Source organism: Ambystoma mexicanum, chromosome 7p, assembly GCF_040938575.1.
Source record: "Ambystoma mexicanum isolate Mex_15411 chromosome 7p, UKY_AmexF1_1, whole genome shotgun sequence".
In the NCBI taxonomy this organism is placed as follows: domain Eukaryota; kingdom Metazoa; phylum Chordata; class Amphibia; order Caudata; family Ambystomatidae; genus Ambystoma; species Ambystoma mexicanum.
Genome location: NC_090939.1, coordinates 138,717,415 through 138,740,357, shown reverse-complemented (window position 1 = coordinate 138,740,357; position 22,943 = coordinate 138,717,415).

Genomic DNA, 22,943 nt, shown 5'->3' with positions numbered 1-22,943 from the left:
TACACAAGAATGTCATCTTTGTAGACGACAACGCAGTCATCAATGAGCTCTCTGAGGACATCATTCATAACATATTGGAAGGCGGCCGGTGCATTGCATAGTCCAAAGGGCATCACTTGGTATTCAAATAGCCCATACTTAGTGCGAAAGGCCATCTTCCATTCATCTCCTTCCTTGACCCGTCCCAAGTGATAAGCTCCCCGGAGATCAAGCTTAGTATAAATACAGGCGTTTTTTACCTGGTCAAGGAGTTCCGGGATCAGAGGTAAGGGGTACCGGTTTTTTACTGTTATCTGGTTCAGAGCACGATAATCTATACAGGTTCTGAGGTCACCTTCTTTTTTTGGTACGAAGAACAGAGCCGAGGATGCAGGGGACTTCGACGGACGGATAAAGCCATTGGCCAGGTACTGGTCTAAATACTGTCGCAGATGAAGGTTCTCAGGCTCGGTAAGGGCGTAAATCCTACTGCAAGGGGGAGTTGCACCGGGTAGCAAATCTATCTGACAATCGTATGATCTGTGGGGTGGCAAGGTGTTAGCCTGTTCCTTTTGAAAAACATCTTGGAACTCTCGATACTCTAGAGGTAATTGTGGACCGTCAGCCGTTACTGATGCTAGGCCAATGTTGGGTCGTGGATAACAAGTTGGTGTGCACTCTGGGAACTTTATCGTCTTTGCTCGCCAATCAATCTGAGGATTGTGTTTCTCCAACCAAGGAATCCCTAGAATTACTTGGAATTGAGGAGCCTTGATCACGCCGAACACAATTACCTCCTGATGCCCGTCTTGGCCTAGTATCGTCACTTCAGTAGTGGTATGGGTCACTGGTCCGGAGGCGATTTCCATCACATCCACCGTGGTAATGACGTCTTTAACCACCTTTGGACAAAGCGGTAAGTTCATCCTGGAAGCCAATTCGCGGTCCACATAATTTCCAACTGCTCCGCTATCAATGTATGCCTTAATTGCATGACATGACAGCCAGTGCCCCCAAGCAAGAACAGACTCCTGCTGGCTTTGTAATTGTTGGAGATATTTATGCAGCAACAATCAATGCAGGGAATTGTTTAGCTCCCTGATGAAATGCGCCACAGCAATATTCCTTTTCTGTTCAATCTAGTCCTGTCTGTTATTCATATAGAACCAACTAGATGCCTCACCCTTTAGCAATAGGTGAGCTAAGAAACAGGCCAGCATATACAATGAATACATGTTTATTAATCAATCAGGATAAATGTATATTTACACAACATCGCACAATGCACCACTTTCTCTGCGGCACCAAAACAAAGCCTCAATATGAAGAAATCACTTTTTGGGAATAGACATTAGGACACGATGCAAGATTACGCCACATGTGCGTTTTCACTTTTGGGTCTCATGTAAATCCAACACAGGTCAGATAAACAGTTCAATCCTTTAATCACACACAAAAATCCCTTAATGCCCACAATGATGCAGCATCTTAAAACATGACAAGATCATAAGCTTGGCTATCCTTCCCATAGGGTTTAACTTAAATCACATGTAGCGCTTTGCAATGGTAAAATATGTTTTGACAGGTGCAGCACTCTGTATTTTTATCTCTCTGCTCACTGGGCAATGCTTTACAGTATTGGAGCACAACAGACTTTTAGTAACCACATTTTTAAAATATATATAGAACCCTTCTTCCTTTGCCCCCAGGCAATGCCGAATCTCTCTTCTATTACTTTCTCACTCTCTGTAGAGTGTGTTTTTCAAATCAGGGACTTCAGTATATTTAATTTAGTGAGACACTTTTCTGCCCCATCACACAATAACCCAGACATTCAGTTGACATTCTGCACCCTTCTTCTTTAATGCAGGGTCTGAGGAATGGTGAACAGTTAGGAATTTCGTTTTGACATGTACACCCATTCCTTTTAAGGAGTTTTGGGGGTTGGCAATGAGAAATAGGAGTACCCAATTACTTTAACTGACTAGGGCCCTCATCAAGAGTTTGCCGGTATCCCGTCGGTATTACCAGCGAGATGCCGACAAACTGCCCTTACTGATTCTGCTGCCCGATATCCCAGTATGACGGCAGAGAGCCGGTAAGTTCCCATTCCCATGGAATGCTATAGGACTCAATGCAATGGGATTGCCTGAATCACCAGCTCTGGCATTACTGGTGCCGGTGATTCAGGCATTTCTTTGCCGGTAGGGGCCTGATCTCCTGGCACGTCAGGCCCGCAGGCGATCCATGGCCCCCACTGGTAAACTTGAAGTGTGTTGGTGTGGTAAAAAGGCAAGAGCTGGACATACCAGCATGTTTTCCGGACTGACATACTTGTAATGGGGCCTTAAATCTTTATTTGCGCTGAAAGCGATGTTGATTTCGAGTTTCAACAAAATCACCCTGTGTTAGTTGACTATAGAGGAGTTAAGTAAATTATTATTTAGTAAAAATACTAACAGTCTACTTAGTCTACCCACCCAATAAATAAGGGAAGATATACATCAAAAAGATCCCCACAAGACTTTGTCTGGTTGGACGAGTTACTTACATAGAATGTCTCTGGGTTTTGCATTCAGGAAAAGGACAGGTATCTGGTCAGATGGCCTCTCCAGGTCCAGCCATGTATACCTCCAGCATCAATCTCCTTTGACTTGCCTCTCCTGGTATGGTTCCCAGCCGGCTTTTAGTGTTCCCTGGTTTCATCCAGCTACTTGGTCAGCAGTTCCAACTCAGATTACCTCAGACAGCTTCTCCCCTGTTTCCACTGTGATTCCTGTGAAGAATCTAGTAATAGCTTCACTTATTCTTTGGAGGGAAGCTTCCCTTACGTGGCCAGGGATAGGCAGAAGCTACCTGACTCTGACCCTGCAGAGAAACCGAAGACAAGACGCGAGGACCGCTAAAGCCACCTGGTAAGCCCATAGAGAATGAATGGGTTACTGCACCGACTGAAAGCACTTGCCGCGTCGCACTGATAATGCATGAGAAACTCATTTAGGATATTGAAGAAACAGATGTGAATTAGACCTTTGTGATAGAAGGGTTGGTGACCCAGTGTGTTAACGGAGAAAGCAAAACACATATGAACCGTGTTAGAAGTGGGAAAGAAGCCCAGTGTTTGAAAGGAGGGCTTGACAAACATACAAATAATGCTGAAATAGGGTTAGAGACCCAACCATTGAAAAGAGGAACTGAAATATATACAAACGATGTTGAGACCCAACCCAGGACCCAACACTTAAAAAAGGAAGGTAAGAGGAATACGAACTTCAACAAGAAAGGGTCAGTGACCCAACGTTGGAATTCTATTGTAACATGGATAAGAGAAAGAGTGAAGGAAGAAAATAAATGCACTTGCAGTATAGTGCACCAGACAAACAAGATAAGAAGTAAAGTGATATCCTGGCAGGAGAGTAAACCAGGAGAGAGAAAGGAAGTGATATCCTGGCAGGAGAGTAAACCAGGAGTGGAAAGTAAAACAGTATCCTGGCAAGGGAGTAAACCAGGAGGGAGATGTAAAGCAATATCCTGCCAGGAGAGTAAACCAGAAGGAAGAAGTGAAGCAATATCCTGGCAGTACAGTAAATCAAGAGTGAAAAGCAAAGCTGCATCTTGACAAGGGATTAAACCAGGAGTGGGGAGAAAAGTGAAGTGTTATCCCGGCAATGGAGTAAACCAGGAGTGGGAAGACCAGAAAACCTGAAGTTGTGTATCCAAAAGGGGAGTTTCATACCCCTTTTAAGAACCAAATAGAAAGTTACAAATATCCTTGCAGAAAAGTACACCAGAGGTAGAAAGAGGCTAGAATGTGAAAAAAGGGAACACACAAAAAGAACTTTGTGCTTAAAGGGAAGTCAAGGGAAAGTTTATATCATGGAGTAAAATTAATAAGCAAAGGAACTGAAAGAGAAGATTCATTCCCCTGGTGTTTAGTGGAATGATGTTGAAGTGTTGAGTGCTGAAAGTAAACTCTGCAAAGGAAAATAATTCACCTGAAACTGTGCAATTGTAAGGAATGGGGAACTTCAAAGGAGAAGCCATTCCCCCCTCAACTGTGATGTGAAATATCGTGAGAGGAACGATATGCAGGAGAATGACCAAACCGCACCACATTTGTGTAGAATAATTTTTGATCTTCATCCAGAAGCACTGAATAAACTTCTAAATTATCAGAAAAAACATAGGGGAAGGGAGGAGCCCTTTCTCTTTCAAGACTTTAATAACTTTTCTGTTCTGCACCTTAAACCTTAATGTTCAGAATTCTTGAAGCAAGCTACAATTATATAGCTTACCAGAACCCCGCCCCCCGTTCACGTTATATTGAGTTTAGAGTGTAAGCGTCAGTTGAGGATTTTTGGACACAGGACGGAGGACGCTCTTTTATTTAACATCCTGTTACAGGTGTTCCTTAGTTTTTGTGAGGCAGGGAAGCCGCTTTTAGGATTAGGGATAGATAGGATATCCCCCAATCCTTATTATCATTTTCTGGAAATAAAAGTCTATAACCATCACTTAACATGCCACTGCGTCAGAGTTTTTCCCTTGATTCCCTACAGTCTCATTATGAACCCATAATCACATTCCAAATTATAAAAATTAGGATGTGCCAGCTTATTGGCTACTGTTCTAGATTGGACATACAGTTAAATACTTCACTAAGCTACCATCTTCTAAAATCTCTGCTTGATGACATTTTCCAGGAAGTCATAATCACATTTTAGATTGTAGCATGAGTACCGTATGTCGAATGTTCAGTGATAATTGTCCCATTTCTGTTAGTGTCACAGTTCCAAAGATAATGGACAAATGGACATCCTGCATACATTCCTATGTAAAATTGTTGACATGCATATATTTCCTTCACTTAACTGGCATATCTTTGTTCCCAAGATCTGTGTCCAGGCCTGGCCTTTGTTGACCCAATCCTGCCATAAAGAAACTGACATTCTTTCTCCAAGGGCTAATGGACCATCTGTTCACTTATCTTTGAGAGCAGAGAGGCAAGCTCAACCTCCTGTCATAATGTGGTGGTCTCTGTAATATGTCACTTGTCAGTCAAGTACTGAACTTTACCAGGAATCACATTTAATCCATGCATTTTTTAACGCTTAAACATTCGCCATTGACAAAATAGCACCCATCACCACACGAAAACATAAACCTGTGTCCCACTGTAACACACTGATTCTCTGCTGAGCTCAAGGCCCTCAGACCTCAAAAAAAGGTAGCATAAACCAAATGGTTAAACAGCCCGTCAACAGGCAACAAAGCCAGCTTCTTAGCCACAGCTATTGCCTACAAAAAAAGAGATATTAATGACAAGTACTACCTACAACAATGGAATCACCAATGCAAAATCAAGCTCGCACAAGCTTTTTGCAATCTTGCGCGAACTAGAAACACCCACCTCTCCCCCATATACTTGCATCAAGGATATGGCCTGGTGCTCCAACTTCCAAAATGCCCTATTAGGATAAACAGACCTGCTCCAAAAGAAGATCTAGTTAAACTAGACTCACTGAACACTGATAGCCCAGAAGCCCTACCTACCAGTGAAAACGCAACTACAAGCCAAACCACACCCCTTTTTCACTTCGACCGTGTCTCTGAAAAGGAGGTCCCATAAACCATCAAAAGCCTCAAACCATCCCGCTGTCAAGATGACATTTGCCCAGTTGCAGTCATAAAAGAGTGTGCTGAACACCTCACTTAATTAATCACAGCACTCATCAATGCCCCCTTCTCTGCTGGTCTAGTGCCTCTTAGCCTCAAGGAGGCCTGGGAACACCCACTACTAAAAAAAATCCATAGACCCGGACATACCCACTAACTACAGGCCCATCAAAACAGTTCCCTTCATATTAAGAATCCTGGACCACTTAGCATATGTACAGATCCAGTATTTCTTGGAATCCAATAACCAGCTAGTACTACACCAATCTGGTTTAAGGCCAGGCCATGGCACTGAAACAGCCTTATTGGACTTAAAAACCCAAATGGATGAAATCAAAGACTCTGGAAAAGTAGCCCATCTCCTTCTCGACCTACCTGCCGCCTTCGATCTGGTGGATCACCAAATCCTCTGCCAACATCTTGTCTCAGCTTCCCATTTCTCCCAGATTTCCTCCTTCCTGTCAGGCAGATCGATGAGGGTGTTCTTAGACTCAGCACCCCTGCCCAAGTCCAGTGTGGCGTGCTTCAAGGATCCTTTGTTTCCCCCACACTGTACAACATGTTTACAAGGCCTCTATTTGATTTACTGGACTCCCCTGGTATATTGTACACAAACTATCCAGACGAAATGCAGATCATTTTCCCTCTCACTGGAACCTATTCTACTGACCTAAGTTCTCTACAATCAGTCTTCCCAAAGATACAATCCTGGATGGATTCGCATCTTCTCTGTCTAAACAATGATAAAACAGGGATCCTCCTCATCGGCACACACCACGCCCTCAATAAACTTGACCAAGCCTACCGATCCTTCTACATCAAAGGCAACACAATTCCAGTATCCAAATCCATCAACACACTAGGAGTTCACCTAGATGCATGAAAAGGTCCTCCCCTGCACCTATTCCAAACAGGCGCAGGGGGTTTCGTTCATTTTCGGGGTATTCAAAAGCGCACCCTGTTTGTGAATCCGGGAGGCACTTTCAAATGTGCAGATGCCGCCTGATTTGCACAAATGCACAAAGGGGTGAAAAGTAGGGTGACCAGATTTGAAGACGAAAAACCGGGATGACCAACAACATAAAAGAAGGACTACCTCCTCACAGCCTATTCCACCAACCCTGCAATCCCCCTCAAGCCTCCTCCCTCCAACCAGTCCCCCCTCCCACAGTATTTCCAGCACTGCTCCCATAAAGTGTGCGCTTTTGGTTGGGGATATGAGCTTATTAATACGTTTTAAAAAAGCTTTTACTTTGATACATGTTTCAAGCCGTGCTGTTAATTGATTTACCAACTAGTCTCTCTGGCACAATCAGTGAATGGGTGTGCCTGGTACCTATAAGGTTAGGGGTTCGAGCCCAGTCTGTGTGTATAAGCCCCCCTTTACCCAAAACCGGGACAGGGTTTTTAAATTTTAAAAACTGTTGGGATAGTGGGAGGGTGGGCCAAATTCTGGGACTGTCCTGGCAAAGCCAGGACATATGGTCACCTTAGTGAAAAGGGATATCTGAATGGGTTTCAGATGTCCCTTTGCACCCCTTTGCCCATTTGTAAAAATCAGGCAGCAGTTCTGCACATTTTTTAAAGTTTTACAAACGGGAAGCGTTTTTAAATACGCAGAAAATGAAGGAAACCCCCTGCGCCTGTTTGGAAGAGGTGCAGGGGAGGAACCTTTCGTGCAATTGTTTTAAAGTGTAACAGCCGAGTTATGAACTACTGATGCTGTTTCACTTGTGCTTCTATCCCTCAAACAAGGATAGACATTTTTTGTGTTATCACATTTTACAGGGACAGGCCATTTAAGAGCCCCTGTTGGTAGGGTGCTGGGATCCTGTGGTACATTGGTGTCAGGAGAGCACTCCAGACAAACCCAGACCCCTCAAGGCAGTAGAGAATGCCCTCAACGCTCACACCAGAAAAAATACAACCCATTAGGGAAAAAGGCCCAGCACCCTCTTGCACGGAGAACAAAGTTTTATTTCCACGAAAATAGAAATGCGCAAGCAAAGCACTCTGCTGCCACGGAACGTACACTTTATGAAGGCACAGAGCTTCATCAGTGACTTAAATTACATAACGTACAAATCCAATTGGCTGGTTGATCGAGACCCTATACATAGGCTACCTGCTCCATAAGGGATGCCAGGCCACTGGTCCCAACCCCTTCTGTCCATCTTCTTCCATGTGGGTTCCTCCTTGCACGTCATCGGGCATGAAGCTACAATTAATTGGCGTTTATGTGAAGAGAAACAATACAGGCTCTATCTCTAACCTGATGCCCACCTCGTACTGCAGACAAGTGCTAAGAGCATACTTTGAGGTCATTGCATCTAACAGACTACAGCTTGATTCCAGACACGTCGGTGCCCGTCCAAAGCTCCCCACCCTCGTTTTGGTCATGTTGCATTGCACCTCCTGGTACCTCGCAGCACAAATCACGTGACCTACTGGTGAAGGCAACTAATCCCCGTTTTCAGATCTTTTCTAATCGATTGGGGGTTTAACAGCTATATGGTCGGTGGTGTGGGACTGACTGGTACCTTGGAATGCTGGTGGTCTTGGGATGGGGGCATCTGAGTGCTATTACTTAGAGCTGGAACATGAAAGGTCGGAGGCTTGTGCCCACCTTCTCGTGGGATTGCTTTTCACAGAGAGCTCTCAATCCTCTCGTGGCGTACAGGGCACACTCCTTGTGGTATACGAATGTTGGCAACATAAGACAATAATGGGTCTATGAATCTCTGTAGCCCTGGTCTTTCTCACTGGTGCTCAGGCTACAATCTATTCCCCGTTCTCACATGCACAAACGTATTTCCATGTGCGTGTTGCTTGAGCTGCGACCCTGGCTGCATCGCAGAACTAGGCCTCAATTTCAATATGGTTGCTACTATCTAAGATGGCGTTTGGTTCCCTGTATACAGTAAAACAAAAAAATGCTCCACCATCCCCACACTATAGGCCCTGTCAACTCCTCCTTCCTCCCCTGTACCCTCCCTGAGTCCCTATTGCAAACTTCCCGGTCTCTGCCTCACCCGAGAGCGTTGGCGGACCTGGGACGATCATCCCCCTTCCCCAACAAACCCTTCCCCACTTAAAGAACTGCATGGAGCTAAAACGGTCCCATGTACTGAGTGCGTAGTGTTTGGCATAAATATACCATCTCAAAGCATTACATGTATTGGTGCTTAGGGTGACAATATATTTAAGCAAACAGTAACATCCCGGTGCAGGCGTGCAACGCCAATGAGCGAATCGAGCTCCAGCCGCCCGGAAATGTGAGCTGAGGGGCGGGGCTTCAGAACACAGGATTGGCTAGTCAGAGAGGGAACGGAAGCCTTTCCTGAAACCAGTGGATTTAAAGTGTAACTATGTTCGCGCAGAAAAATGTATTTGCACAAATGCAGCAAAACTTTAAAGTTGGTAGTTTCAAGGAAGGCTTCCCTCACCTCTCTGGCTAACAAAAATCAAATGCACACATCAGCCGCCTCCCCACGGATGCGAGCGAACATATAACAATGTTATGTGTTCTTTCACCCGCGAGGGGAAGGGGCTGATGTGCACACTTGCTTTGTGCGAGGCAGAGAGGCGAGAGAAGCCTTTTCTGAAACAAGCAATGTTAAAGGGTGTCACATGGTTGATCATTATGCATGTGTGCAAGGAATGTGTATATATCTGTGAATGAGTGTGTTTGAATGAGTGCATGATGTATGGGGGGCTAGGCGTGCATGTACATGAGCGAGTGCATGGTGAATGGGATGTTTAAATGAGTGAATGTTTAACTGTGGCCCTCATTCCGAGTTTGGAGGTAAGTATCGTGCCTTATCGGCATGGTGCAAATAGCGTGTCCGTGCTGGCAGCAGTCCGCTAATAGAGGACTATTCCGACTTCGCGGGCACAAGCTTTGCGCCATGCCGGTAAGGTACCTAGCGCCATGCCACTAAAGGGCCCCAAAAAGCCCTTACCGGCATCAAGCGCATCGTAGATAACACTACCGACATAGTCCAAAGCGGCAATAGTGGTGACTGTAAATAGCGGTGACCTTAATTAGTGAACACCGCTATTTACGGTCACCGTTAAATAGCAGAACCGGAAATAGCGTCATCGCACAGGAACGGGAAGTAGCCAGCGACCATCTTTAAAAACACAATCCATTGCCAGCCTCAGCACACAGGACCCCTGGGACACTGGTGATCGAACAAAAAGCACATCCTACCACCCAAGAATGCCAAAAGCACTCAAGAAGGGATCTGCCCACCTCCGAAAGGAGAGATTCAGCCAGGATGAACTGCAGATGCTCGTCGACACCTTGCATGAGCATGCAGGGACAGTGTTCAGCAGCAACCTGAGGAGGGAGGCAGTGTTACACAAAAAGGAGTTATGGGCACTTGTCGGCCAGAAGGTCAGTGCAGTGGGCAACACACCCCGCACGGTGACGGATTGCCGCAAAAGGTGGGATGATCTGCGGCTGACGGTTCGGAACATTCTATCCGTAAATCATTCCCAGGCCTTGGAAACCGGAGGAGGACCAAGTTCTCCCATTAATCTCACCCTGCGGGAGGAAACATGTGTGAGCATGATTGGCCCAGAATCAATAGAAGGCGTAGGAGAGGTGGAGTGTGGTGCCACGACCTCTGCTGATGGAGGTGAGTGTCCGAAGTAAAATCTGATAAGCCAAATCTGAAGAAAGTCAATGCCAATGTCTGTCCAAAGAGTGACGCCATGGCCGGCCACACACACACTCCCTGAAAAGTATGCCGAACCAAGTGAGACACATGCCAATGCCTGGTGCTAGGCCATAACGTACATTACACAAAGGTGGATATTCCATGAGGCACACAGTGTGCATGACTTAAAATGTGAGCATGTCAGACAGCACAGTACCTGGCCAACATCAGTGACACCGACATGTATCTGCATTCACCACCCATGTATGAAATGGCGTGCGTGCCCTTCCCAACACAAATGCCTATTACCCACAATTGTGTGGATGTGCAATTGTTCCTATGTATGTATGATGCCTATCCAAACATCACTCATGCCGAACCTCTCTTTCACCCCCACAGGCAGCGATCATGACAGTGAAGAGCAGGACAGCACCCCTGCACAGGTTAGACCCAGCAATCGTCCGTCTACATCCAGGGGACAAGGCAGGGGACGCCGTGACCCAGCAAGCAAGCCACCAAAGGGACACTTACCACCTGCAACAGCAAGGCCCGTGGAGGGCACACCACCCCACGCACACCACCCACTGTTCTGCCTGCAGACACCTGTCCGACACCCCGTTCTGAGGAGTGCAGTGTGGCTGGGGAGGTGGCAGCCACGGCACCCCATGCAGTTGAAGACATCCCAGATGATATCTGGGGCACCATTGAGGATGACTCAGTGGATGTTGTCCACACCCCACCACAATTAGCATCCCCCCAGGAATACATGTGTGATACCGCTGATACCAACACCCCGGAGCAGTCTGTGCAAGACCACACCCAGGGACATATCAGTCCGGTATTCAGTCCCGGGGAGGATGGGGAGGATGAGCAGGCTGGGCATACCAGCCATATTCCCAGCTCGGCCACAGGTGCAGCAGCAGGAGCAGAGCGGGCTGACCTGCTCCCAGCACTGATCCGTGAATTTGTGCAGGACAACTGGCAGGCCAGGGAGGAGTGGCGCACAGAGTTGACAGCACTGGGCCGGTCCATCACAGATACCACCAACCGCCTCTGCGAGGTGCTAGGGCGCATTGCTGATGCTTTGGAGGCAGGTCTTCCCGCACCACAGCCTCAGCATGAGGCCACACCATCCACCAGAAGTTCGACACAAACCAGCCCGCTCCGCCGGTCGGGCCTGTGCGCTGCGCCGACGGGACATGCCACCCCCTGGCTCTGGGAGTGCTGAGTGACTTGTCTGGCAGCCTCATGTAGGCTTCGTGGACTCTATCGGACTTGTGTGGGGGAGCTGTGGGGGGAGGGGGAAGGGGGTGAGGGTGTGTGGGGGAGTTGTGGGGGGAGGGGGAGGAAGGTGAGGGTGTGTGGGGGAGTTGTGGGAGGAGGGGGGTAAGGGTGGTGGAGGGTTTTGTCATTCACTTTAATATTGTTGCTTTCAATACACCGGTTGTGTAAAAAACAAATAACCAGAGTGGACATTCATCATTGCACATGTGTCATTTAATCTTGCAAAGTGCATAGTGTACATGTACCCCCACACCCAGTGCCCTATGCCCAACCATTAAGTCACCCTCTGCTGACATGTATGTCAGAAATATTGTGCAATCACTGACTGGCAAACAGCACGTCCCTCCTGTGCATTGCCAGCGTGATGATGTCCTGCCACATCTTCATCATCATCAGGTGGTAGCAGTTCAATGTCAGGGGGCAGGGGCACGTTCCGACGGATGCACATATTGTGCAGCATTACACATGCCATGTTGATCTTGGCCACCTTCTCATGGCTGTTGAGGAGTGCCCCACCCGACCAGCTGAGGCAGCGAAATTGGGCCTTCAACAGGCCAAAAGGTCTACAGGTATGGGAACGATTGTAGTCCTCCTCATGCCTGTTCTGTGGGTTTCGGACAGGGGTCAGGAGCCACGGCTTCAAGGGAAAGCCACCATCACCTGCATGAGCGGGGAATGAAGGTAAATGTTCACCCATTCATGTTGCACAACTGTACTAGTCTCACATGCCTGCAGGTAATCGGTGCCCACATGCACATATCCCTGGATCCACTGAGCCCATTTTAAGTCCCTCTATGTGTCCTGTGCCATGGAGTAATGGTGTGGGTGGCATCTTCAAGATGATACACGGTGTGCACTGACATCTTGTTGCACGTGCATCGTGTATGCATACAGCAGTGTTGGAGTCAAATTAGTGATGTGTTGTGTTCTGTGAGATTTACTAGTAGGGAGCGTTGGCAGTAGTCTGTACAATATTGGGCATTCTGCACTGATCATTCCCATGGTGACAAGCAGCACCCCTATGGGTGTGCCGGCCCTATGACAGACAGTGGTTCCCTAGTTGGTTCAGTTCAATGCACTCCCAGGGATGATTGTCCTGTGTGGTGATATGCTGGAGACAGCAACATAGTGCATATGCACTGCATGGTGCAGGATGGCCTTACGGTGGGTGAGGGCCGCTGATGAGTGGTGCATGTGTTGTGGGATGTGGGCTGGTTACCTGTTAGTCATGTAGTGACAGGTGTCGACCTTACTTCATCACTGTGGGATTTGGGTGTCATGTACCGTTTCTGATGCTTTGGGGCACGGTATTCGGTGATGTGCACATCGTCCAGTCACATCAACATTCCCACCCAGGTGGAGTATGCATCCCCCCCATTCCCACCCAGGTGGAGTATGCATCCACCCACCTCACAACCCTGATGCACTGCCATGGGCCAATCAGTCAACTCACCAAGCAGCCAGGCACGTCGACGTCATCCAGCATGTCGCTCCATGAAGCGTGGTAGCGTGGAGTTCAGCAGGACCATAGAGTCATGAGTAGATCCAGGAAATCGGGCACAGCAATGTGTGATGATCTTGCTGGCGTTGCATACCATCTGCACATTGATGGAGTGGTATTGCTTGTGGTTGCGATACACCACCTCCATGGCATGGGGCCAACCTACCACATGGGTGCAGTCAAGGGCACCTACACAATTTGGCATGCCTGCCAGTGCATGGAAGGCAACTTTTGTATCAAATATCTCCTGGGGAGTCCGTCGTAAGGATATGTAGTCCCTTGTGTGCTTGTAAGGGCATCCAGTACTTGGTTCAGAATCCGGTAAAATAAGGGTTGTGATATGCCATGCATGTGCCCCACTGTGTGCTGGTAGGTGCCTGTGGCAAGGAAGTGGACCACAGACACTACCTTCAGCAGAGGGGGGATGGTGGTGCGTATTTCTATGAGGCTCACTATGTTGTTATGTATCAGGTCCAATATGGTGGTGATGGTGTCCCGGTCAAACCGGTACAGGGTGTAGATCTGCTCAGGGGTTAGATTGAATGGACTGGCTCTGATGCGAGGGATTGGGGGATGCCGGGGTGGTAATGGTGGCTGCACTGGTGGGACTTGCTGGGCCTGTCTCACCCTCCTTCTCCTCCTGCGTCTCCTCTGTGGTGGCGGCTGTTGTTGATGTTGTTGATGTTGATGTTGTGGCAATGCAAGCAAGTCCTCCAACTCCAGTAATGCTACTCCTATTGGAATCATCTTGGTGTGGCAGGGGGTGTGGTGTGTGGGTGTGCTCCTTTTGTACTGGGCCTGACTCCATTGCCTCCACCTGTGCTGATTGTGTGCACCTGTGGCAGTTTGGGACACTGCTTAGGGCTTTTTACGGCATGTTGGCGATGGCGGTATTTACGCCGTGCCGGTAGGCACTTTTTTCGGCTTCATGAGGCCGTTATTTGCATGTCCGCCTCATTTGTGATCTACTCCGGTTTATGGCATGCCGCTAATGCCGGCATGGTGGGTGGTGTTCACGCGACCAGACCGCTATTAACTACATCATACTTTACGATGCCATTAATAGCGGTCTGGTTGGTCGGAATATGCCGTAGCGGTAATCGATGCCGGTATTCCTTTACCGGCATCGTTTTTCCCTTTGCATCAACCTCGGAATGAGGGCCTGTGTGTGTGCGTGCGTGCACTTATGTGTAATGCTGGGACGCTACCATTTGATCCGTGGGCCCCACACCAGTCAACTCTTGGGGTAGAACAGAGGGGTCAGAGCCTCCAAATTTACGCCACCCAGTTTCTGAAGTGGTCCCTCCCATCACCAGTTATCCAGTCTCCCACCCCCTAAATGTAGTTGTTGTTGTGCCCTTGTTCCGGTGCTGATAGGTTTCGGCGCCAGGATATTACTGTTTGCAGTGCAATCTCAGTACGACAGCGCCTGAATGGGAGCTGTGTCGTCGTTGAAGGCACTAATAGCCTGATTCATTAAATTATTTGCGTGAAAAACGCAGATTTGCGCGCCTTTCTGGCCGAAAATCCCCATACTTCAAACAGGGATTTTCGGGCAGAAAGGCGCGCAGATCTGCGTTTTTCACGCAAATAATTCCATGAATCAGGCTGTAAATCGCCTGCTGCGCAATGTTCAGCTTTGGTAAATAATTTTAAAGCTGTGAGGTGAGAGAACTGAGAATTCAAGAGTTGCAATAATACGTGGTTACAATTCAATTAGAAAAAATATATAAAAAATATTTGATTAAAGACACAATATTTAAAAATGCTAACAATACAAGCAATGTAAATCGAACGTGACACAGTTAATAAAATATGTAACAACAATTACAAGAATAGTAAGTGACCTTTTCTAATTATCAATGATTGACTCTTATCTCTAGAGTGAAACCTCTAATGGGGTGGTTAGGATGTTGAGAAGTTTTAAAATTATACGTATACTCCCGGATAGAGGTGGGACAGCACGTTTTCTTTATAGGAAACAGGTGCTCCCCGGGCTTCCCCCTATATTTACAGTACGGCTTTAGAAAAGGGCAGCGTTTTGGTAATGTGTTGGCAATTCGTCAGAAGATGTGATCCTCTGCTGTCCCCTTGTGGAAATATTTATATTTCCATCTGCTCAAGTCAACAATGCCTTCGAGTCACACCACCCACCTCCATTCTATTGATTGACAGGGGAGTGTGATACTTGGCAAATAAATGACTTCATCATCCTGCGCCCATCGAAAATGTCATTGATTGGAATCCGGTTCAAAGAAGGCATGATGCTGGTTGAATGCAGGTATGTGGCACTATAATAACAACGGAACGTTTTCCATGTACGGGCCCGTTAGTCTGCAGCGACCACGAAAGGCAAGTTACAGGTTAGATTATAGATAAACGTTTTCCCGACTACTGGCGAACGCTGGCCCAGTATAGAGGACTTGGGAGGGGGGGGGGGCTTAACTCGAGACATGGGCATGCTTGTTGTATAGCCACCCGTGCCTCGGGTGGCCCACACGCACACATGCACGCACACGATCAGAGAGACACGGGACGCGATGTTGCCTGCTACGCGTCCCGGCGGCGACTGCCCGCACGGACGCGGTTTATTGAACTGCGCATGCGCGGGTCCCAAACGAGGCTCGCGCATGCGCTACAATTAACTGGGACGTCACATCCTTTTTTTTTTCATCAACAAAACAGTACAACATTATGGTGCTCTAACAATGCAAACTGGTAAACACAAACTGGATACTCCCATCACTGGTGACGGCCCGTTGGGACCTCAGCTCAGTCCCCTGAGTCCAGGACATAGTCCTTGAGGTGAGCAGGCAGTCTCCTGTCCCTCCGAACGGGGTACCTCGAGGTGCCTGGAAATGTTCCACTGGTACTGTCGTCCGCAGGGGCGATGGCCCTAGTGGGATCCTTGACTGGAGCCTCGGGGATCGCGTCCTGGTGTGGCATCTCCTCTAGACCTGTGGCCTCTCGTGATGTGTCCACTTTTTTGAAGAAAGACCTGTTGCGGGTGACAGTGCCGCGTTCACAGGCCGCTGTCACCATAGTTCCTTTCACGTGGGTGACCTTCCACGGGCGAGGCTCGTATGGTAGAGACAGTTTGCCCTCTTAGAATAAATCCATCATCAGAGACTGACAGTTCATCCCGTACCTTCCAGAGTGCCTGCAGGTCCTTTTGGGCATCTGACTGGCGCCGTGAATTGTTACGCAGCACCTCTCTCCAGTCACCACTTATCACGGCCGCTTTGATGATGCCGAACACCTCATCCTTGGATGATTCCGTCGCTATAGCCAGCCTCGACAGCGCCACCGGTAACGCCCCATCCACCACGTGACAGAGTAACCCTTGGCAGTCGGACACACCACCGTCCTTGTCCGTATTCTCTGTGTTGGGGTGCCGTGAGAGATAGTCTGCCGGGTTGTTGGTTCCCGGTCTGTATATTAGTCGAACCCCATACTCCATTAGGGCTAACATCCACCTCTCGATCCTGGGCGGCGGCTTTGAAGACACCCCCGCCAATATGGGCAGCAGCGGCTTGTGGTCCGTCACCACTACGACGGGCTTGCCCAGGATGTACAGGCGAAAATGGTGACAGCCCCACAGAATGGCTAGCGCCACCCTTTCAATTTGCGAATATCGCATTTCGGTGTTGGAGAGAGCCTTACTCGCGTAAGCGATGGGTCGCATGTCCCCCCTTTCATCAGGCTGCAACAGTACTGCCCCAACACCCACGGGACTGCCATCAACAACAATCTCCGATTCCACAGAAGGGTTAGAGTACGCCATGGTGTCCCCATCGGACAGAGCATTCTTGAGGGCTTGAAATGCCTCCTGTACTTTGCTTTCCCACCTCCACACGGCTTCATTCCTGGTCAGCGCCCTGAGGGGTTCAGACAAGGAAGCCAAACCCTTAATGAAGCGCCCACAGTAATTCACCCTCCCCAAGAAGCTCCTTACCTCCGTGGGGGATGATGGTGCCGCCCCTTCTCGAATGTCTTTGATCTTAGCCGGATCCAGTGACACTCCAGAGGCGTGAAAAATAAATCCAAAAAACCCTATCCGGTCTTTAAAGAATTCACACTTTTGACGGTGCAGGGTAAGTCCCAGATCACTCAACCTTTTCAGCGTGCTCTCGAGCCTCTTCATGTGCTCTGCTTCCGAGTCGGCAAATACCAAAATGTCATCACTCATATTCAAGACGCCTTTAAGGCCTGCCAGCGCCCCCCTAATAGTGTTCTGGAAGACTTTGGCAGCCGATGAAATGCCGAAGCTCAGGCGCTTGAATTGATAAAGGCCTTCATGTGTAGTAAAAGTTGTGATGAATCTAGAGTCTGGGTGGAGCTCAAGCTGGTGATAGCCCGCCCCTAGATCCAATTTTGAAAAAACGTTCGCCCCCTGCAACTCCCCAATGATGTCATCGAGGGTCGGTCTCTCTCTCTTAATTGCGGCGTTGGGGAGACGCATATCTATACAAATTCTCACCGCCCCAGGCTGTTTTGGCTTGGGCGCCACCACAATGGGCGAAACCCAGGGCGTCGGTCCTTCCACCCTCTCGATAATGTCCATACTGACAAGCGACCGGAGCTCTTCTTCCACTTTCTCTCGAAGATGAAACGGAATCCGCCTGTGCTTGAGGGCTGTTGGTCTGATCGTGTCGTCAATGTGCAGACGTACCAGAGGCGCCTTCAACTTCCCAACTCCTTCAGAAATGCCCACAAACCTGTCCACCAGCGTCTCAATATCCACCTGATATACCTCTAGTGCAAAGTGAACCAGGTTCAGGGCTTCGGATGCCGCACAGCTGAGTAGAGAGTGGGGAAAAATCGGGCCTTTATGGTCTTTCCGCCCCTGGATACAGGCGCTACAAACACACCCTTGATGGGGAGCGGAGTGTCTCCGCCAAACGTGAAAATCTTCGCCGTCGAAATGTTCAGCGTGGGAGGGCCCGGAATCTTCTGGTAATGTTCCGAGGCAAGCATGCACACTGAGGCCCCTGTGTCAATTAGCACTTGTGTCGGCACCCCTTGAATGTTCACAACACATTTGGGCTGTCTCTTACTCCTCGCCCCAGTGGCGATGCTTGAGATGAAGAATACTTCGTCGTCTTCCTCCTCCTCTTCCTACTCAGCTAACTGAAGTCTCTGCATTTCTTGCTCCAAAGCCGCAATGCTCCTCTGCCTTCTCAAACCACCCCCACGTACCGTGGCCGGGCCCCTCTGTATTGACACGGGAGCTGGGGCACGACACATTCGGGCGTAGTGTCCGGGTCCGTTGCACCGGCCACATGACCTCGATTTGGCCGGACACTCTTCAGAGTGGGGCAAATCATATCCGCAATACTGGCAGATAGATGCAGACCCTGTCGAGGGACGAGTTTCCTGTCGTTTCTGACCCCACTTGTCTTTCGACGCAGTCTGTTTATTGATAGCAAATGCCTCTTCCGATTTCCCAGGACGCACTGCTGCGTCCATCTTGGCACCTCTCGACTCCGCCAGTTCATAGGTTCTACCACTGTCTAGAATTTGTTGCAGGGTCCAGCCCGGTTCCCTCAACACTTGCCTTCGTAGTTTGCTTGAGCCACACCCTTGGAGTACTTGATTCCTAATCATCGATTCCTCATTGTCCCATCGACACGTGGTGGCCATGAGCCACAGTCGAGCACAAAACTGATCAAGTGATTCCTCCTCCCGCTGTTTTTCCCCACAGAAGAGAAACCTCTCGTAGTCGACGTTAGAGAGCGGTATGAAGTGATTTTCCAAAGCAGTTTTGACGGCATCATAGGTGACTACCTGCAGGTTCAGGGACTCATATATGCGTAGGACAGCCAGACCCGCCGAGTACAAAAGAGTGTCCCTCTTCACATCGTCATTGGTTATCCCAGTCGCTGTAAAGTACATATCAAGTTTTTTTATCCATAGCAACCATCTTGGGCCCAACTTCGAAGGGGGACCGGACACATCAAAGTCTTGCATGGATAACAAAGATCCCTGTTGTGCTTTCACCACCACAGTCGCAGTTTCCGCCTCTCCGTCACTTCCCGCCATTTTTACAGGTCGCACAGGCACCTCCTTATGGCTTAGAGGCCGCAAACCTGACTTGGGTGGGCAGTGCATGTACCTCACGTTACTGTACGGTGGAATTCAGCATGCCCTTGCTCCCTTCCAGCTCTGTGTGTCTTCCTTGTTGCCAGCTGTGCTTTCCATCCACCTTTTGTGCGGTAGCTTTGCGATGTGGACTGTCCTCTGGGTTGTAGAGGACTGCCAGAGTTCCAAAAATTCTGTGAATGTGGTATGAGCAGCGCACGAGCACCTTTTCAGGCCGCTACTGCTGCATACCAGACGCTAGAACACCATAGATCTGTTCCCGCCGGGTCCGTGACTCACCACCGTGTAGCGTTGCTGATGTAAAACACGCCGTGTTCATCGAGCGAACACTGCGATGGTATCCCGCCTCGTCGCCAGTTGTTGTATAGCCACCCGTGCCTCGGGTGGCCCACACACACACCTGCACGCACGCACACGATCAGAGAGACACGGGACGCGATGCTGCCTGCTACGCATCCCGGCGGCGACTGCCCGCACGGACGCGGTTCATTGAACTGCGCATGCGTGGGTCCCAAACAAGGCTTGCGCATGTGCTACAATTAACTGGGACGTCACATGGCTGAGATAACTGCGTCATGCGCACGTTCTGGAAGAAGTGAAGGGGAACTCGCTAACATGCTCAAAGTGACGTCACAGGGAACTATGAAAAGTACTACTTGAAGAAAGTGAAGAGGACAAATAACCATTCGCCTTTCAGAAAAAACCTGCCACCTGAAAATAAATTGTATAGAGGAGATGTTTCTATAACGTGTCTGACAATATACGAATGGCACATTGCACTCCAAATATGAGACGTTTCATTTTCAGGGTGTTTCCGATATGTTTGCATCTGTACTAGTGCTGAAGTTTCAGGTTTGTTGTCGTGGTGACTTGGGTTCGAGTCCCAGCACCGGCTGTGGAGGCTGCTGTCTGAACATGCACAAATGTTTAATTTCTAACCTGAACAATATCCAGGTATCATGCCTCTGGAAAGGCGAGACTGTCCACTCACATGTACCAACGAGGTGTGTCCTGGATTCTGTGTCCTGTTCTGGCTCCCTAGTGGATTAACAACATGTGAGAGATGTAATTGGGTATTTATAATGCGCTTACTACTCAGAAGTTTCTAAGCGCGGACCTGTGTTGCTCCACGTCATCTTACTTTCAAGGCGATCGCGTTGCCCCTGAGCTATCCTTCCGAGACTGCGGATGTCTTCTGCTGGGCTGATTGATGGAGAGCCTTCTAACGCAGCTCTCATTCTGCACCATCCAGCTGCCCAGCCCCTTTAACATTGGACTCTATTGTGGGAGAAGCAAATGTATCAGAGATATGTTAAAAGGATAACGCTGTATCTCGGGGGGGGGGCACATTTCATCTGGCCCAAGTGCTTCCCTACCTAGTCTCGGTAAGATAGCTCAGGGGCAACATGCTCGCCTTGGAAGCAAGACAACACAGAGCAACACAGGTTGGATCCCCGGGTCCGCGCTTAGAAACCTCTGGGTATTAAGCGTATTATAAATAACAAATTATGTTATATTATACCTATATCCACAGTCTCTTACAAAAAGGGAGTCATCGTATGCCCAGGACAAAATGCTGCCAACAAAACAACCCATTAGCACAAAGCAATCCCAGGTCAACCCCAATACCCGACTGATCCCCCACAGGTTTCTGCTGACTCTTGCTATAGTCATGTCCTGCCTACATTACTTTAAACAAAATGTACAGAAGACTACCGGCTAAAACGCGTGAAGACAACCATGTGGCTCACCTTATTTTCAGCTTTTAGCAGTCACATCATACCACACAACGAATATGAAAGCTCTGCCTGGGCTGACAATCAAACATCGAATCAGTAATAATAATAATAATTATTATTTTGGAATTTATTGAGCGCAGACCAGGCTTCGGGAAGCAGTGCAGCCCTGCACAATAATAGGGTCAAGATCACAGTGAGGGAAGTAGAGAAAAGGGGAGCCGGGAGCTAATAACACAGGCAGGTGGCAACTGGCATCAAGGGATCTACAAGAAACCAGGGGAGGAAACAGTGAGGAGAAGATCACCAAGTCTCAGGTATTGCGGGCAGTGGAGGGTGTGTGGAACTAGGGGTTGGGGAGGAGTCAATTGGCCCACCATTTTGTGCAGTGTGGGGTGAATTTCCAAAAGAGATTCCCCACAAATGCAATAACTGGAAAAGGTTGTCAGTAGGAATCTTAGCAAAGTGACACTTCATTTACGCAACTGTGTAGATACATGTATGACCCCCCACTACAGACCTAGATCTCTCATGGGCCCTGGCTGCCTCATATAAATCTAACCTTCTTAAAACTTTAGATCAGGTAACCCCTATAAAAAAATCTAAACGATGAGAGATGGGCTTAACCCAACATTAGAAAATCTGAAAAAGAAAAAGACGTAGATAAAATGGAAGACTATAGGAAAAGCTTATAGATCATCAGTCTTTGAGGCTATAAAGGAATTCTTGAAGAATCAAATTGAGAGGGCAGAAACCAGTAAGAGGAAGCTCTTCAAGATATTTAAAAAGTTGGAGAGACCAAATGCTCCGTAGTCCTCTAACCCTACTAATGAAGACTGCATTAGAGTCCAACAGGCCTTTGCAGAGAAGATCAGACTGGCGCATACAAAAATTGCTCACAATCCGAGTTCTAACATACAACCTCAATCATTAGAAATCAAGGAAAATTGCATTCAGTTAAACTTAGAATTTAAACCAGTCTCTTTCATGGAAGTAACAAAAGTACTGGAAAGTGTGCACCCCGCTACATGCAATGGCACACTATCTCCTCCAAACTTGTCATGGGTAATTTGAAAATCTTGGCCCATTTTCTTACTCGTTTTGTGAACTCTACCTTTGCACATAGCCCAATACCCGATACCATCAAGGAGGTGGTGGTAACCCTCGCCTAAACAAATCTAATCTTAACCCTAGAGATGCCACTGACTTAAGACCTATTACAAATGTTCCATCTCTTTTGAAAATTGCTGACAAGATGGCTGCCATACAATTTCAGGAATACCTAGAATGTAATTCTATTCTTCATTCAAGGCAATCCAGCATTTTTAGGCATAATCATGGCACAGAAAGCGCCTTGTTGGACCTTCAATCACAAATGTTAAACATTGTGGATAAAAGCATAAACGGGCGGTTAGTTACTAGACCTATCAGCAGCGTTTGATCTCCTTCATAATGAACAACTCCAAGAAACCTTTACTTACAACAGGAGGTTGCTCAAAGAAGGCAGTACGCTGGATCGACTCCTTCTTAAATAATAGGAAATCTAGGGTGCAATGGGGCAATGGTGTATCTGACTTGGAGGCACTAACATGTGGAGTCCCCCGGGGTGCATGCTTATCTCCAGCTCCTTTCAATATATATATTAAACCTTGTGATATGTTCACTGGTATGGGGGTACAATTCACTAACTATGCAGATGGCACCCAGTTACTGATGTAGCTGAGTGGTGACTATACCTAGGATTTGGAACTCTCATGTATGACTATGTCCAAAGACCGAGCTTATAATTTTTGGATCCTCACAGGCTAGAGCCAAACCTGACCCCAGGTACTTGAATTTCAATGTTGAAGGCAGCAATGTAGCAGTATTGAAAAAGGTGAAAACACTGGGAGTATGTTTTGAGTCTTCCCTGAGTACAGGTCTTCATGCTGAAAAAACAGCGAAAAGCTCACAATATCATCTAAAAGTGTAAGACACATTTTTTTATTGGTCACTTGTTAG